Source organism: Petromyzon marinus, chromosome 60 (assembly GCF_048934315.1).
Source record: "Petromyzon marinus isolate PM22_M1 ecotype Great Lakes invasive population chromosome 60, UKy_Petmar_22M1.pri1.0, whole genome shotgun sequence".
Classification (NCBI taxonomy): Eukaryota; Metazoa; Chordata; class Hyperoartia; order Petromyzontiformes; family Petromyzontidae; genus Petromyzon; species Petromyzon marinus.
Window position 1 is genome coordinate 4,945,782 of NC_133726.1, and position 18,449 is coordinate 4,964,230.

The window sequence follows — 18,449 nt, forward strand, 5'->3', positions numbered from 1 at the left end:
CACACAAACTCCAAATATACAGCAGGCGTCAGGGTCGGGATCAAACCCACGACCTCCCGTACAGCAGGCGAGGTAGTTAACATCTCACCACCTGGAGAGAGAGAGAGAGAGACACGCACACTCCAAATATGCAGCAGCAGGCGTTAGGGTCTGGATCGAACTCACGACCTCCTGTAGACCAGACGAGGTAGTTAACATCTCACAACGGGGAGAGAGAGACACCCAAACTCCAAATATACAGCAGGCGTCAGGGTCAGGATCGAACTCACGACCTCCTGTAGACCAGACGAGGTGTGTTGACTCGACTGCCTTTAGCAAGTTCGTACTGAGCGATATTTACTAATTTGGTTATTGGCCCGCACAATAAAAGTTCGGCTGAGATATATATTCGTCACACGACGAATCTCACTCCGGATTTCTCACGCGGCTCATTGCAAAGCCGCCGTTGGATGCAAGGCACGCACACGCCTCTGTGTGCGCACGTGTGAGTGTTGAACTTCTTTAGCGCCGTACGCAGCCGACCGCGATAATATAATCAGAGGTGCATCGTCGTTTGACATACTTCACCGCGCCGGTCGATGCGGGTTGGTGAAAGTTCACAGGCTGCCGCTATGCATGCCCACGTAGCGCAGTGTGCTAACCGCTGCGCCACCACTCCTAGTTATTGTGGGTGGCAGGGTGGTGCCAAAACTCGTGTGGCATCACAGCAAGAAGGGGTCTCAGTTCGATTCCCGACTCGGGCGCCTTTCTGAGTGGAGTTTGTATCATCTCCCACCCTGTTCTGTAGAGAGTGAGTGGAGTCTGTATATTCTCACACTGTTCTGTAGAGAGAGTGAGTGAGTGAGCGGAGTTTGTATGATTTCCTCCTGTTCTGTAGAGTGTGAGTGAGTGATGATCTCCCACTGTTCTGTAGAGGGTGAGTGGGGTCTGTATGATCTCCCTCGGTTCTGGAGAGAGTGAGTGGAGTCTATATGATCTCCCCCTGTTCTACAGAGTGAGTGAGTGGAGTTTTATGATCTCCCACTGTTCTGTAGAGTGAGTGGAGTCTGTATGATCTCCCACTGTTCTGTAGAGAGTGAGTGGAGTCTGTATGATCTCCCTCTGTTCTGGAGAGAGTGAGTGAAGTCTGTATGATCTCCCCCTGTTCTGTAGAGAGAGTGAGTGGAGTTTGTATGATCTCCCCCTGTTCTACAGAGTGAGTGAGTGGAGTTTGTATGATCTCCCCCTGTTCTGTAGAGAGAGTGAGTGGAGTTTGTATGATCTCCTCCTGTTCTACAGAGTGAGTGAGTGGAGTTTGTATGATCTCCCCCTGTTCTGTAGAGAGAGTGAGTGGAGTTTGTATGATCTCCTCCTGTTCTACAGAGTGAGTGAGTGGAGTTTGTATGATCTCCCCCTGTTCTGTAGAGAGAGTAAGTGGATACTCTTTGGTTCTATTGGGTAAAGTCACGTAGGTGAAAATAAAATAACAAAACACGACGTTTCGGCCACAACACAAGCGGCCTTCATCAGGTGATTGGACGAGACTGTCTGGAGGACAGCGATGGAGTGGAAGAAGCCACGCTTAGATCACGACCTTTAAGCTTGTGATCTAAGCGTGGCTTCTCCCACTCCAGCGCTGTCCTCCAGACAGTCTCGTCCCTTCACCTGATGAAGGCCGCTTGTGTTGTGGCCGAAACGTCGTGATTTTTTGTTATTTTATTTTCACCTACGTGACTTTACCCAATAGAACCAAAGAGTATGGATCCTAGCAGTCACGAAAGCTTTAAATCTAGAAGAGTGAGTGGAGTTTGTATGATCTCGTCCTGTTCTGTAGATAGTGAGTGAGTGGAGTTTGTATGATCTCCTCCTGTTCTGTAGAGTATGAGTGAGTGGAGTTTGTATGATCTCGTACTGTTCTGTAGAGTGTGAGTGAGTGGAGTTTGTATGATCTCCTCCTGTTCTGTAGATAGTGCGTGAGTGGAGTTTGTATGATCTCCTCCTGTTCTGTAGAGAGTGAGTGAGTGGAGTTTGTATGATCTCCTCCTGTTCTGTAGAGAGTGAGTGAGTGGAGTTTGTATGATCTCCTCCTGTTCTGTAGAGAGTGAGTGAGTGGAGTTTGTATGATCTCCTCCTGTTCTGTAGAGAGTGAGTGAGTGGAGTTTGTATGATCTCCTCCTGTTCTGTAGAGAGTGAGTGAGTGGAGTTTGTATGATCTCCTCCTGTTCTGTAGAGAGTGAGTGAGTGGAGTTTGTATGATCTCGTCCTGTTCTGTAGAGAGTGAGTGAGTGAGTGGAGTTTGTATGATCTCGTCCTGTTCTGTAGAGAGTGAGTGAGTGGAGTTTGTATGATCTCCTCCTGTTCTGTAGAGAGTGAGTGAGTGGAGTTTGTATGATCTCGTCCTGTTCTGTAGAGAGTGAGTGAGTGAGTGAAGTTTGTATGATCTCCTCCTGTTCTGTAGAGTGTGAGTGAGTGGAGTTTGTATGATCTCCTCCTGTTCTGTAGAGAGAGTGAGTGGAGTTTGTATGATCTCGTCTTGTTCTGTAGAGTGTGAGTGAGTGGAGTTTGTATGATCTCTTGTTCTGTAGAGAGTGTGTGAGTTGAGTTTGTATGATCTCGTCCTGTTCTGTAGAGAGTGAGTGAGTGGAGTTTGTATGATCTCCTCCTGTTCTGTAGAGTGTGAGTGAGTGGAGTTTGTATGATCTCCTCCTGTTCTGTAGAGAGTGAGTGAGTGGAGTTTGTATGATCTCTTGTTCTGTAGAGTGTGAGTGAGTGGAGTTTGTATGATCTCCTCCTGTTCTGTAGAGAGTGAGTGAGTGGAGTTTGTATGATCTCCTGTTCTGTACAGAGTGAGTGAGTGGAGTTTGTATGATCTCTTGTTCTGTAGAGTGTGAGTGAGTGGAGTTTGTATGATCTCGCCCTGTTCTGTATGCTCTCCTTTCCTCCCATAGCTACACATTAACAGACAAAAACAATTCCATGCAACGTAACTTATATTTGGCTGAAAACATCCCAATGCTGAAAATGTACCCACAATTCACTCAATTTGGGATCACGCAGCAGCAGCAGCAACATCGCAGGCTACTGCGACACATTGACAGCACCCTCCTTGAAATAAATATTGTTGAGACTCAGTAAATCAATCCTGGTCACACTATTGTTCGTTCGTTAGTTTCTCAGTCCGCTTGTCCTGGTGAGGGTCACAGCAGCAGCGTGTTGAGAGGTGGCGGTCCACACCTCCCGTTCCATAGCGACAGACTCCAGCACTACATTACTAGACACTATACACTACTATACACTGCACTATACACTACACTATACACAACTATACACTACACTATACACTACTATACACTACACTTTACACTACTATACACTACACTATACACTACTATACACTACATTATACACTACAGCAGCGTGTTGAGTAGTGGCAGTCCACACCTCCCTTTCCCTAGCGACAGACTCCAGCACTACATTACTATACACTATACACTACTATTACACTACACTACTATACACTATACTATACACTACCATACACTACACTATACACTAATATACACCACACTATACACTACAGCAGCGTGTTGAGTGGTGGCGGTCCACACCTCCCTTTCCCTAGCGACAGACTCCAGCACTACATTACTATACACTATACACTACCATACACTACACTATACACTACCATACACTACACTTTACACTACTATACACTACACTATACACTACTATACACTACATTATACACTACAGCAGCGTGTTGAGTAGTGGCAGTCCACACCTCCCTTTCCCTAGCGACAGACTCCAGCACTACATTACTATACACTACTATTACACTACACTACTATACACTATACTATACACTACCATACACTACACTATACACTAATATACACCACACTATACACTACAGCAGCGTGTTGAGTGGTGGCGGTCCACACCTCCCTTTCCCTAGCGACAGACTCCAGCACTACATTACTATACACTATACACTACCATACACTACACTATACACTACCATACACTACACTTTACACTACTATACACTACACTATACACTACTATACACTACATTATACACTACAGCAGCGTGTTGAGTAGTGGCAGTCCACACCTCCCTTTCCCTAGCGACAGACTCCAGCACTACATTACTATACACTATACACTACTATCACACTACACTACTATACACTACATTACTATACACTATACACTACTATTACACTACACTACTATACACTACTATACACTACACTATACACTACCATACACTACACTATACACTACTATACACTACTATGCACTACACTATACACTACTATACACTACACTATACACTACTATACACTACACTTTACACTACTATACACTATACATTACTATACACTACACTATACACTACTATACACTACACTATACACTACTATACACTACACTATACACTACTATACACTATACACTTCTATACACTACACTATCCACTACTATACACTATCCACTACACTATCCAGTATTATACACTATACACTACACTATACACTACACTTCCTGGAGGGGGGGGTAGGGGGTGTTCCCAGGCGTCCCCAGGGCAGCCGAGCGACGTCATCCCACCACGGGCAGCGGTGCCCTGGGCCTGCCCCGGGGTCTTCCCCCAGTGGGACCCAGCTGCTGCTGCTGCTGCCCGCTACAGTTCCAGGGGGAGTCTACCGGGCGGGGGGGGGGGGGGTGCATCCTTACCTGGTGGCCCGAACCACCTCGGCTGGCTCCTCTCGATCCGAAGGAGCTGCGGTGGCTCGACTCGAAGCCTGTCCCGGATTACCGAGCTCCTCACGCGATCACGGAGAGTGGGCCCGGCAACCCTGCGGAGAATGATCGTAAACAATAATAATCACATTGCTGCAGAGGGAGCTGGTAGTAGGAACGTTGGGTTGCTCGGTCAATGGCCAGGGTCAACGGCGGCACCACCACGTGGTGTATTCCACACAATATGCCCGACTGTGAGGGCGGGCACAAGCCGGCGTGAGTAGGCTAAACGTTGAGTTTTATAAGGGCACCACGGGGTGACCAGCCCCTCCCCAACCAGCAAAACCCCTCCCACCTCCCACCCAGCCCCACCCTCCCCACCCTCCCATCCCCACCCAGCCCCACCCCTCCCATTTTTGGATGCACGACGGACGGACAGACACAATAATCCCCTGTGGGCTGGTGTAACCAGAGGTTCCTACCAGTATAATTTTCACTTATAATCTATATATATAAAAAAGGGAAATTTGTGAATATGTGTGCCCGTTCGAAATGTTTAACCATACTTCCCGACATGCAGCAAACTTGAAATTTGGCATGTCGGTAGCTTCTAGACTGTACACAATGCAAAAAGTATAAAAATAGACTTTTGTATTTTGGGAGGGGGGGGGGGGGAGCGCAATGATAGATATATTTTGCACGGCAAGTGAGCGGTTACGTCACATCTGTGATGTCACCCGCATGCGGCAGCGTCACGCAGTGTGCCTGCTGACGTCACGCATCCCACCCCCCCCTCCAACCTCCGCGTAGGCCGTGTATGAATCCAAGAGAAGAATCCAGGGTCCCGGGAAATGCCGGGTAGTAAAGCTCGTAGAAAATCAGTACATCTGCGTAAGGAACGATCGTACATTTCAGATTTATATTCGCTAAAAAGTCCAAGTATATCAAGACTAAAAACGAGCGTGGGATGTTGCCCCGTCTCTGTTGGTGGCACCATGAGGAAGTGGTGGAAATTCCACATTCCCATGGCAGGTCTCTCTCGAGAGAAAAGCGTCATTAGCGAGCGCCTAATGCGTGCGAAGTCACGTGCGCTTAAGCACCCCTCAACAATACCGCGCTTGGGATGTTCAGGCTGAGTCGACCTAGGGGAGACCCACCACCAATTGCCACCTCTCAATATTCAGCAACCACTTCAACCACTGCCTGCTGCTCAGCTCTCCGATGTCGCGTTGGTCCGACGTTTCGCCGCACCGTGCCGAGAGCAGCTCACAATCCCTCCACATCAGGGTATAAAAACAAAACAATTCAACACGTTCATGGTGGTAAAAAAAAAATAATATACGATAGGCAACGTTTCGGCCAAGGGGCCTTCTTCATAACAAATAAAAAAAACTGCGGGACATTTGCCATTGAATCATCTGTACCGCCCTACCCCCCGCCTAATTTGAGCTTAATGGTACGACCCGGCACGACACAACCCCCCACCCCCCTGAAGCCGGAGGGGTGCGATGAGCGAAGTGGACTGATCCACTCACAAACGGGGATGACTCAGCAACGGCGATGACAATGCCGCGGCTATGGGACCACTGCAAATCGTAACCCGCACACCCCCCCCCCGCCCCACCCACACACACCCCCTGTGACCACGTGTCCCATTGGAATCTCCCAAACCCCACGCAGAACAAAGGGGGAGGTTAAATCCTGGCGGCTGGGATAATGGTGTGAGACCCGGGGGTGGGATGGGATGGGGGGGGGGGTCTCTCTGTGGAGGAGGGCGGCTTATGTCTCATGGGTTCACACGGACTAAACCGTGAAGTTCAACAGATCCCTAAGCCTCCAACGAATGTGTTTATACCAGTGCAGACCTGCACTGTGTAGCCCTTGGCATCAGCAGTAGCAACAGCAGCAGCATCAGCAGTATCAGCAGCAGCATCATCATCAGCAGCAGCATAATCATCAGCATCATCATCAGCAGCAGCAGATTCAGCATCAGCAGTATCAGCAGCAGCATCATCAGCAGCAGCAGCATAATCATCAGCATCATCATCAGCAGCAGATTCAGCAGCATCATCAGCAGCAGCAGCATCATCATCAGCAGCAGCAGCATCAGCAGCATCATCAGCAGCAGCATCATCAGCAACATCATCAGCAGCAGCATCAGCAGCAGCATCATCAGCAGCATCAGCAGCAGCATCATCAGCAGCAGCAGCATCATCGGCAGCAGAATCATCAGCAGTAGCAACCCAGCGTCAATTCAATCCTAGATGGGTTTTTTTGTCGTTTAACTTACGGTTGATGAGCTCACACGGTGCCCAACGCACCCCACACACCCCGCCAAATACACCAAGCAGCCAGCAACAAACAGCGCTGTTGAAGGTGTGATGGATAGGGGTGTCACACGTTTGATTGAGTTTAGCAAAGTTGTTGTAAGAACTTGGGGAACGGGACGACGATGGTGGTGGTGGTGGTGATAGTGGGAGGAGGAGGAGGATGAGAATTGCAAAGTGGAGCGGTGTCTGGGAAGAAGCATTAAGTAGAGCGAGCTGCAGCGTGGTGAATTGGTTGGGTGAGCGGTTCAGTGAGTGCGTGGGAGGGGGGCGAGCGAGTGAGTCAGTGAGATGGTGCGTTAGTGGGGTTAGGTGGGTGAATGGGTGATTGAGTGGGTGGGTGGGTGAATGAGTGCCCGAATGATTTGGGCGAGCGGGGTAGGTGAGTGAATGAGTGACCGGGTGAGTGAGTGGGCGGGTGAATGAGCGAGCGTGCGACCTGCAGTGCGGTGATTGGACACCGTTGTAGCTGTGACGATGTTTGTTCCACGCTGCTCAAAAATACAAAGATCCCCCATGTAGCCTCAACAGACTGTTGGGGCAAGAGGGGGTGGGTGGCCAGCACCACGCTGAGTGATGGACGGACAGACGGATTGATGCGTAGATGGACAGACTGAGTGGTGGGCAGACAGACAGATTGATACACAGACAGACTGAGTGATGGGCAGACAGACAGACATAAAGATTGATACACAGACAGACAGACTGAGTGGTGGGCAGACAGACAGACAAATTGATACACAGACGGACAAACTGAGTGAGGGGCAGACAGACAGACATAAAGATTGATACACAGACGGACAAACTGAGTGATGGGCAGACAGACAGACAAATTGATACACAGACAGACTGAGTGATGGGCAGACAGACAGACATAAAGATTGATACACAGACGGACAAACTGAGTGATGGGCAGACAGACAGACAAATTGATACACAGACAGACTGAGTGATGGGCAGACAGACAGACATAAAGATTGATACACAGACGGACAAACTGAGTGATGGGCAGACAGACATAAAGATTGATACACAGACGGACAAACTGAGTGATGGGCAGACAGACAGACTTAAAGATTGATACACAGACGGACAGACTGAGTGATGGACGGACAGACGGGACAGTCTGACGCAGAGACAGAGACGCAGAGACAGAGACGTACAGACAGCCTAGCGGACGGAACACAGGCAGACAGACTGAGCAGACAGACAGACAGAATCACCGACAGTCAGGCTGTCGGACAGAGGGGGGCATTGTGTGCGCGCGCGACGTGTGGCCCCCGGTGCAGTGAGCCCAGAGGGCACTCGGATGGGGTCCAATCATCGTCGCGAGCGGCTCGCTAAGCGGACAGACCGCGTGGGGGCTGGCGTCTGCAAGCTGTAAGCACCCCCCCCCCTCTCTCTCTCTCTGCAGCCCCTCCACCCCCCCGGTGCTGTGCATTGTGCTCACGGGGAATGTCTTCATTCATTCACTGAGCGCGCGTGTGCGGTTGTGCGCTGTGTGTTTAGGGCCCGGTTGAGTTTACCCACACGATTGCCTGCGGCCTCGTGATTGACGGTGATCGTGATGCTGCTGCTGCTGCTGCTAAAACATTGCTCCGACTCCCCCCCCCCCATTCCGACGAAGTTAAACGACGCAGATGGCATGCGATTGTGAGAGGAGCGGTGGCGCAGCGGTCAGCGCGCTAGAACGGCAAACTCGGCCGACGAGCGGTGCGGTGGTTCACGACCGCGGCTCACATCAGTGGCGACTGGTGGCTAGGAGATGTTAACTACCTCGCCTGGTGCGCACGAGGTCGTGGGTTCGATCCCGACCCTGACGACGCCTGCTGCTGTATATTTGGAGTTTGCGTGTCTCTCTCTCTCATCATCATCACGGTGGCTAGGAGATGTTAACTACCTCGCCTGGTATACAGGAGGTCTTGTGTTAGATTCCGACCCTGACGCCTGCTGCTGTATATTTGAAGTCTGCGTGTCTCTCTCTCTCATCATCATCACGGTGGCTAGGAGATGTTAACTACCTCGCCAGGTGCGCACGAGGTCGTGGGTTCGATCTCGACCCTGATGCCTGCTGCTGTATATTTTTGGAGTTTGCGTGTCTCTCTCATCATCATCATCACGGTGGCTAGGAGATGTTAACTACCTCGCCTGGTATACAGGAGGTCGTGTGTTAGATCCCGACCCTGACGACGCCTGCTGCTGTATATTTGGAGTTTGCGGTGTCTCTCTCTCTCTCTCTCGCCGTGGTCGCGAGGACTTTTCTAATCTCTGGGTGTTCCCCTCCGCATTGAGAATCAACATCACGCGTTTGGAGTATTTGGCTGCGATGAAATTCCACACGACGATGATGATGATAATGATAATGCACTTATTTGAGCCATCATTTGTGATGGCCAGGTCGCTTTTGAAAAGGAACTAAAATAGGCGCAGTAATACCCCGGCGTCTAACAAACTAAGCTGTGTCTGCGGCAGCAGTTACATTGGTGAAACTAAGCGACATGTCTCGGACCGTGTTCGTGAACATAAGGCAGATCTGAAACACTGTAAGACCAATACCTCGGGCGTGGCTGATCATTGTTTTAAAGCGGTGGGCTCACGCGAAATTGATTTATCTAAGACCTTTGCCAGCAACAAAGATTCGTTCATGAAGCCATCCACGTATACAGCCACAGACACAACTTCGATCGAGAAGATGGGTACAAACTTAGCAATCATTGGAAGGACGTTATCAACCAGTTTAAGTCAGAACTGGCTGTGATGTTCCCATCCTGCCACCTTCCCATGTTAGTTGTTATTTTCGGCTCTCTGATTTTACATGAACAGGTTCAATTTCCCACACTCACGCAGCCACCTCGCTCGCCTAGCTCAACATCGCTGCTCTGCGATCCTACATTAACGTGCTCATCTCGTCACATTAACATAACTATCCCCGCCCATTTCGTTCATGACCCTTGGGCTACACTGATTTTAACCCTTGAAAACAGTCTGCCTCAGCAGCTTCCCCACTATTTTGTTGCCTCCTGATGACGATCGCTTGTGTTGTGATCGAAACGTCGTCGTTTTTTGCTGTGATTTTTTTTTGGGTTATTTGCTTTGAACCTATCCACGTGACTTTACCGAAAGACCCAGAGTATATATATAAAAAGAGTTTTAACGTCGACTTGAATCCTCTCTGCGTCGCACCTGGCACTGGTGAAGTATGGCCAAAACAGCTCCCGTGACCCCACATGGCATGGCAGGGGACGGAAAGGTAACACTCATCCAGCAGTAGATTGATAAAGGCCCAACAGACATGTGCTGTATTCATAAAGGAGAGGCGAGCTGAGTGTCCAGACTGGTTTGCAGGAGAGTCCTGCTTGTGTTTGTCGTGTTGAAGGAGGTAAAGTGACACATTAACATTGACAATTTAAACTGGTTTTTTTGTTTGTTTGTTTTTAAAGTGTAAATTAACTACCGGATGTAGGTCTCCAAACGCAATGTCAGGCACGGGGTTGTTTGACCATACTTCACCATTCTGGTCAGCTGCGGGCTGGTGGAGTGGTCGTGGTGGGGCGATATCGGTCGCCACCGGTGTTGTTCCGTGACTTGGAGTCGAACTCGGGTCACCGGGGTCACGGGGCAGCGAGCGTTCCACTGCGCCTACACCGCTCTACCCCCATAATGGTGAAGTTTGCTCTCACAACTGCACCCCTCCCCCCGCCCCCATCATCATCAATTTGGCACGGGGGAGCTCTTCATCCAGCGGTGGATTGAGCAAAGCGCTGCGTGCTGGGGGTGGCGGGGGGGAGGGAGTGGTGGTGGTGGTGGTGGTGGAGTGGTCAACACTCATCAGTGTCGCTAGCCGGGAGGTCAAGGTCATACACCCCCCTTTGCTGTACCGCGCAATGAACCGGGCCTCCTCCTCCTCTTCCTCGCCCCAGCACAGCGAGGTTCCTGTGCAGGGCACCCTCCACGCCCTCCACGCCCCCGCAGTGATGGATCGAGGGCGTGAGGCACCACGCCTCGGGTGATTTACAGAGGCCTCGCTCACGAACGCAGCTCCCCGCGTTCAGGCGAAATGTGAAACGATGTAAAAAAAAAACTCAAATCGTTTTTTGGTTTGTTTCAATACGCCGTTTTATTTTACCGCGTTGAAGCCCACTGAGCTCTACGGCTCTTTGGTTTTGATCGGTAAGTCACCTGGCCTATCACAGATGATAGCTCAACGAAGTGGGCTTATCATCATCATCGTCGTGTGGACACTTATCACAGCCACATATTCTCAACGCGTGTTGATTCAATGTCGGTGGTGAGATGTTAACTACTTCGCTTGGTATACAGGAGGTCGTCGGTTCGATCCCTACCCTGACAGCCTGCATATTTAGCGTCGGTGCGTTCTCCACCGTGGTCGCGTGGATTTTTCTACCGGGTCCTCCGATTTTTCCCTCCACATTTAGAATAAACATCACCACGCGTTTAGAGCGTTTGGCTGCTTGCCATACATTCGCACGTGATAAGCCACTTCGTTGAGGCTATCATTTGTGGCCAGGTGGCTTCTGAAAAGATGCAACGGAGCTCAGTGGGGCCTTACCTGGTAAAATAAAATAAAATAGTGAATATCTAAATCCACTCGGCCACGGGGAGAAAGAGAGACAATCCAAATTCCACTTCCCACCGTCCTAGCTTCACGTCTCTCTCTCCTATCGTCCACGCAACGCCCCCCTCCCCTACCCCCCTACCCTACCCCCCTGTCCCATCTCTTTACTTATATAACCTCTTACCACGGTATCTCTCACCCACTTCAACAACAAAAAAATTGCTGTGGTTTTCCCACCTGAAGATGATTGCTTGTGTTGCGATCGAAACGTCGTGATTTAATTTCTTATTATTATTTTTCTACCTACTACGTGACTTTACCGAAAGAAGCACAAAGAGTGTGGATCACTGTAGTCGCGAAAACTTCAAATCTAGATTGAATGCAAATTCCAAATATGCACGCATCAGGGTCGGGATCGAACCCACGATCTCCTGCATACCAGGCGAGGGAGGGGGGTAAAATGTCACCGTCGTGAGAATCATCATCGTCATCGATTACCACCACCACTCATCAGCAGCAGAAGCATCGTTATCATATCAATCGCCATCACCACGATCATCTTCAGTATCGGCAAAAAGCTGCATCATTCATTTTCATGGAAATCAGGAATCGGCACGATCATACTTATGATTATTATAACAACCATCATCACCATCATCATCAGGGTCATCATCCATCTCACTCAGCATTGATGGGGCAACACCGCTTGACTTATATATTCGGGTACATTCCTGCCATAGGAATGTGGAATTTCCAAATGTTCCACTACCGCTGGATAAAGGACTCCCACCATGCAGTGAGGGGGCTATTCATCCATCCAGGATACGTCACGCGAACATACTCTGGATGAACCGGTCCCCGGCCATAGAAACGGGGAGTTTCTGCACGGGCCAACAATTGAGCGAGGCTAAAAAAAATACTTCGATGTTCAATTTGTTTGTGTTTGGAAGCTAAAGAGCAAAGAAACGGTTTAGCAATCCCACCGGCGGCCCCGTCAATAATCAATGCCATTGACGGGGCGTGTTCGAACTTCTTTCGCACCGTACCCATCCAACCGGGCCAGCATCGGGGCGGGGCTCGGCCTGGCTGCGCCGCTCTTCAGCGGTCATCATCGGCGATGCCGCGCGGCCCCTTTGAGGCGACTGCCACGGCCGTGCCACGGCACACACTGACAAAGACAAAGGTCCCCCGTGTAGCCTGTGGACAGGCTGTCGGGCCAAGTGCTGTCAGCGAGGAGCAGCGGTGAAGGCCGGCACGATACACACGAGGGGGGTGGGTGGCCAGCACCAGGACCGGCCGCCTTTGTCTCTCCCCAGTGGCGATGTTTACACAGCGCACCAGATACTAATTTTAGGCTGAGTCGACCTAGGAGAGGCCCATGACCTGTTCATAGAATCGTCACCGGTGTTGGTGACCGTGAGCGGGAATCGAACTCGGTTCGCCGGGTTCGTAGCGCAGCGTAGCGCTAACCGAAGCACGCTATCGATCCCCACACGGACACACACACCACACACAAAGACAAAGATCCCCCGTAGAGCCTGAACAGACTGTTGGGGCAAGTGCTGTTAACGAGTCGCACCTATCATACACACACACACGTACAGACACACACTCACGGCCAAACAGATAACTTAAGTGCTCCACACAGCCGTTTCGGCGCAAAGGTAAAAGCGCAGCCCCTGCAATTCCCATGCTCGCGCTAATGCTGGCGCATTGCCCCCATTGCTCCAATAAGCCGCGCCTGACCGGCAGACGGAATCCAATTTGCGACTTGCGATGCGAGCATCGCCGACACAATTGCACAGAAGTTTTACAAATGAGCACAACAACCTGTCGCTTGAGTTGTGGACTTGAATGTGTGCCGTGTGTGTTGTGTGTGTATGTTGTGTGTGTATGTTGTGTGTCATGTGTTGTGTGTGTGTCGTGTGTGTGTTGTGTGTGTCGTGTTGTGTGATGTGTGTCGTGTGTGTGTCGTGTGTGTATGTTGTGTGTGGTGTGTGTGTGTCGTGTGTTGTGTGTGGTGTGTTTGTTGTGTGTGTATGTTGTGTGTGGTGTGTTGTGTGTGTATCGTGTGTGTCCTGTGTGTGTCGTGTGTGTTGTGTGTGTTGTGTGTGTCGTGTGTGTGTCGTGTGTGTTGTGTGTGTCGTGTGTGTTGTGTGTCGTGTGTGTGTCGTGTGTGTCGTGTGTGTTGTGTGTGTCGTGTGTGTTGTGTGTCGTGTGTGTGTTGTGTGTGTGTGGTGTGTGTTGTGTGTGCCGTGTGTGTCGTGTGTGTTGTGTGTGTGTGGAGGGAGCGGTGGTACGGTGGTTAGCGCGCCGAGCTATCAACCCGCGTACCCGAGTTCGATTCCCGTTCACCGGCAACCCCGGTGACGATTTATCTGCACCGGTCCTGGGCGTCCCCTAGGTCGACTCAGCCTCAAATGAGTGCCTGGTGCGGCGTGTAGTAAATATCGCCACTAGGGAGACAAAGGCGGCCGGGCGTGGCGCTGGCCACCCACCCCCTCATGTGCCGTGCCAGCCTTCATAGGTGCTCGCTAACAGCACTTGCCCCAATGGCTTGTTAAGGCTATACGGGGGATCTTTGCGCGTGTGTATGTGTGTGGGGGGGGGAGCGGTAATGTAGCGGTTAGCGCGCTGCGCTATGAACCTGGCGACCCGGGTTTGATTCCCGCTCACGGCCAACACCCAGTGACGATTTATCTGAACCGGTCCTGGGCTTCCCCTAGGTCGACTCAGCCTTAAATGAGTACGTGCTGTGTCGTGAACATCGCCACTGGGGAGACAAAGGCGGTCGGGCGTGGTGCTGGCCCACCCACCCCCCTCGTGTACCCGTCCGGCCCTTCATAGCTGCTCGCTGACAGCACTTGCCCCTACAGTCTGTTAAGGCTACACGGGGGATCTTCGTCTCTGTGAGCGTGTGCGATGGACTCACCGGTGGCGTCAACCCGAGGTGGATGGATCTGCGTCGTGGCTCGAGACTCCTGCCGAGTGTCGCTCCTCGCGGAGCACCAAAGAACGAAGGGACCACCCCCCCCTCACCCCCACCACCTCGACTGCTGATGACACCAGCGGTGTCCGTCACGACCTCTCGATGAGTCGGGGACCCCCCCGACTCCTAACGGACGAACTCCTCTCGCCGCCTCTTCCCGCAACGATAGCCGCTCATCTCGGCAACGTCAGCCCCACGGCTGAAGCCAACAACGACGGAAAATTACTTGTAAAAAAAAAATATCTTCCTCTCTCACTCGTCCTCCTCTCTCTCTCTCCCCTTCTCTCTCTCTCTCTGTGTGTCTCACTAAAGTCGTGTTGAATCTGTGGTCTACGTATTCTCTCTCTCTCCTGTCGCTCTCTCTCTCCCCTCCTCTCTCTCTCTGTGTCTCACTAAAGTCGTGTTGAATCTGTGGTCTACGTATTCTCTCTCTCCTGTCGCTCTCTCTCTCTCTCTCTCCCCTCCTCTTTCTCTCTCTGTGTGTCTCACTAAAGTCGTGCTGAATCTGTGGTCTACGTATTCTCTCTCTCTCCCCTCCTCTATCTCTCTGTGTGTCTCACTAAAGTCGTGTTGAATATGTGGTCTACGTATTCTCTCTCCCCTGTCGCTCTCTCCCTCTCTCTCTCTCCCCTCCTCTCTCTCCCCTCTGCCTCTCCTATCTCCGGCCTCCGCCCGAGAGAATGAGAGCTGCGATGAATAGCCGATGGGAGTGGAGTGTGGTGGTGGTGGGGGGGCGGTGTGGAACAGGAGGAGGAGGAACGAGGAGCACGAGGAGGAGAGGAGGAGGAGGAGGCGGAGGGAGCAGTCTCAAACGCCCGGGGCTATGTCCTCTAAATCGCAACCTCAAGTTGGTGTTGATAAAAAAAGCAAAGGCTCCGCAAACCACCAACCAACACCGCCACACTTTTATACAGAGCGGCAGCAGCAGCGGCAGTAGCGGCGGCGGCGGTGGTGGTGGTGGCTCCTCCGTGTGGAATTGAGAACCCTCCGAATGGCAATCCCCACGCAGCCACAGCGATGGGGGGGGAGGGAGGGAAAGCCTCCAGCTACCCAGATACGGACGCACGCGTGAGTGAGTGCGTGTGTGTGTGCGTGTGTGTGCGTGTGTGTGTGTGCGTGTGTGTGTGTGTGCGTGTGTGCGTGCGTGGGTACGTGTGTGTGTGTGCGTGTGTGTGTGCGTGGGTGCGTGTGTGTGCGTGTGTGTGCGTGTGTATGTGCGTGTGTGTGCTTGCGTGTGTGCGTGCGTGCGTGTGTGTGTGCGCGTGTGTGTGTGCGTGGGTGCGTGGGTGTGTATGTGTGCGTGTGTGTGCGTGCGTGTGTATGTGCGCGTGTGTGTGCGTGTGTGTGTGTGCGTGCGTGCGTGTGCGTGCAAGCGCCCGTGTGTCCGTGCGTGAGTGCGTGTGTGTGTGCGTGTGTGTATGTGTGCGTGTGTGTGCATGTGCGTGCGTGGGCGCAGGGGAGCGCAGTTCAACCGAGCGAAATGGGGAGAGAGAGAAAAACACGCACACTACACACCACGCACTACACACACACACATCACACACACAACACACCACACACACAATCACACACACAACACACCACACACACATCACACCACACACACTACACACCACGCACTACACACACACACATCACACACACACCAAACACACATCACACACACATCACACCACACACACACATCACACACACAACACACCACACACACATCACACACACAACACACCACACACACATCACACCACACACACTACACACCACGCACTACACACACATCACACCACACTACACACACATCACACCACACACTACACCCCACGCACTACACACACAACACACCACACACTGCACACACATCACACTACACACACCACACACACTACACACACACACATCACACACAACACACCACACACACATCACACCACACACACACACCACACACATCACACCACACACTACACACAAACACATCACACACAACACACCACACACACACACACCACACACATCACACTACACACACCACACACACTACACATACACTACACACACACATCACACACACAACACACCACACATGACACACCGCACACACAACACACCACACACACATCACACCACACACGCACACCACACACACTACACACATCACACACCACACACCACACACACGCACCACACACACATCACACTACACACACACATCACACACACAACACACCACACACACTAAACATTGACCGGGCCAGCAGGTGGGAGGGATGAATGGAGATGGGAGGAGCTGGAAAGTGTTGAGTGTGGAAAGCGGTGGAGGAGGGAGAAGGAGGACGTAGGGAGTAGGGAGGAGAGGGAGGGATGAGTTGGTGGAGGGAGGGAGAAGAGAGGGAGGAGAGGGAGAGATGAGTTGGTGGAGGGAGGGAGGAGAGGGAGGGAGGAGTTGGTGGAGGGAGGGAGGAGAGAGGGAGGGAGGGAGGGATGAGTTGGTGGAGGGAGGGAGGAGAGGGAGGGAGGAGTTGGTGGAGGGAGGGAGGAGAGAGGGAGGGAGGGATGAGTTGGCGGAGGGAGGAGAGAGAGGGAAGGATGAGTTGGTGGAGGGAGGGAGGAGAGAGGGAGGGAGGGATGAGTTGGCGGAGGGAGGAGAGAGGAGAGAGAGGGAGGGATGAGTTGGCGGAGGGAGGGAGGAGAGAGGGAGCAGAGGGAGGGATGAGATGGTGGAGGGAGGGAGGAGAGAGGGAGGAGAGGGAGAGATGAGTTGGCGGAGGGAGGAGAGAGAGAGAGAGAGGGAGGGATGACTTGGTGGAGGGAGGGAGTAGGGAGGAGAGGGAGGGATGAGTTGGTGGAGGGAGGGAGGAGAGGGAGGAGGAGTTGGTGGAGGGAGGAGAGAGGGAGGGAGGATGAGTTGGTGGAGGGAGGGAGGAGAGAGGGAGGAAAGGGAGAGATGAGTTGGCGGAGGGAGGAGAGAGGAGAGAGAGGGAGGGATGAGTTGGTGGAGGGAGGGAGTAAGGAGGAGAGGGAGGGATGAGTTGGTGGAGGGAGGGAGCAGAGAGGAGAGGGAGGGAGGGATGAATGAATTAGTGCAAGGAAGAATTAATTGGTGGAGGGTGGAAGGGAGTGAAGGAGAGAGGGAGGAGAGGGAGGGATGAGTTGGTGGATGGAGGGATGCGAAGGAGAGGGATGAGAGGGACGGAGGGAACGATTGAACTCGAGTGAGTTTGCGCTGGCGGGGGGGGGGGGGCTGCGTGTGGGTGTTTAAATGTCAACACAATGAGACGAGAGGGGGGGGGGTGGTGGTTTTGTATTCTTTACAAAGTTGCGGCGAGGGAGTTGCTGTGAGCGTTCTGTGCGGCTCTTGGAGCCGCAGTGTCGCCGTGATTTTTGTGTGGGCCGTGGAACAAACAAAAAAAAAACGTCTTGCCAATAACATCACGATTATTCCGTGTGCGGCACGTCGCGAGACGGAGCTAAATCCTGTCGGAACTCGCGCAGCGTCGAGCATCCAGGGATTGGAATTTCAACTTGAACACTGTTCCAGGAATTAATTGGGAAGAGTCCGCTAATTATTGTTTCGTCCGAAACCTCTTCATAGGCTTACGAGGATGTGGGGCCCAATATATAAAAGATTATTACGGATAACCGTACATAGTACTCGAAGTGGCAGTGCCTTACGCCGAATACACCTACTCCAAGCTAAACCAAGCAGCATCCAAGACTACATCAAGTCTGGTGGATGTAGCCCTTGGTGCTCGAGACCAGCCTACGGAAGCGGCTATCAGGGAGCTACCTCGTAACATATCTTCACTCAATAGATTACACCATTTATCCCACCGGC

General features: G+C 51.8%; 1 protein-coding gene across 3 annotated transcripts in view; it reads right to left on the minus strand.

The window, feature by feature from the left end:
• LOC116955498 (serine protease 23-like) overlaps positions 1–16,769 on the minus strand; it is a 29,005-nt gene extending 12,236 nt beyond the window's left edge. The window contains exons 1-3 of one of the 3 annotated variants that reach the window (XM_076053283.1): positions 14,558–16,769; positions 11,946–12,056; positions 4,717–4,838 (exon numbers count right to left, since the gene is read on the minus strand). The gene's annotated coding sequence lies outside the window, so the exon portion shown is untranslated. Of the gene's footprint in view, positions 1–4,716; positions 4,839–5,879; positions 8,430–11,945; positions 12,057–14,557 lie in introns of those variants that run through there. The other 2 variants (XM_032976625.2, XM_076053284.1) reach the window with 2 other exon arrangements.
• Positions 16,770–18,449: the final 1,680 nt, after the last annotated feature.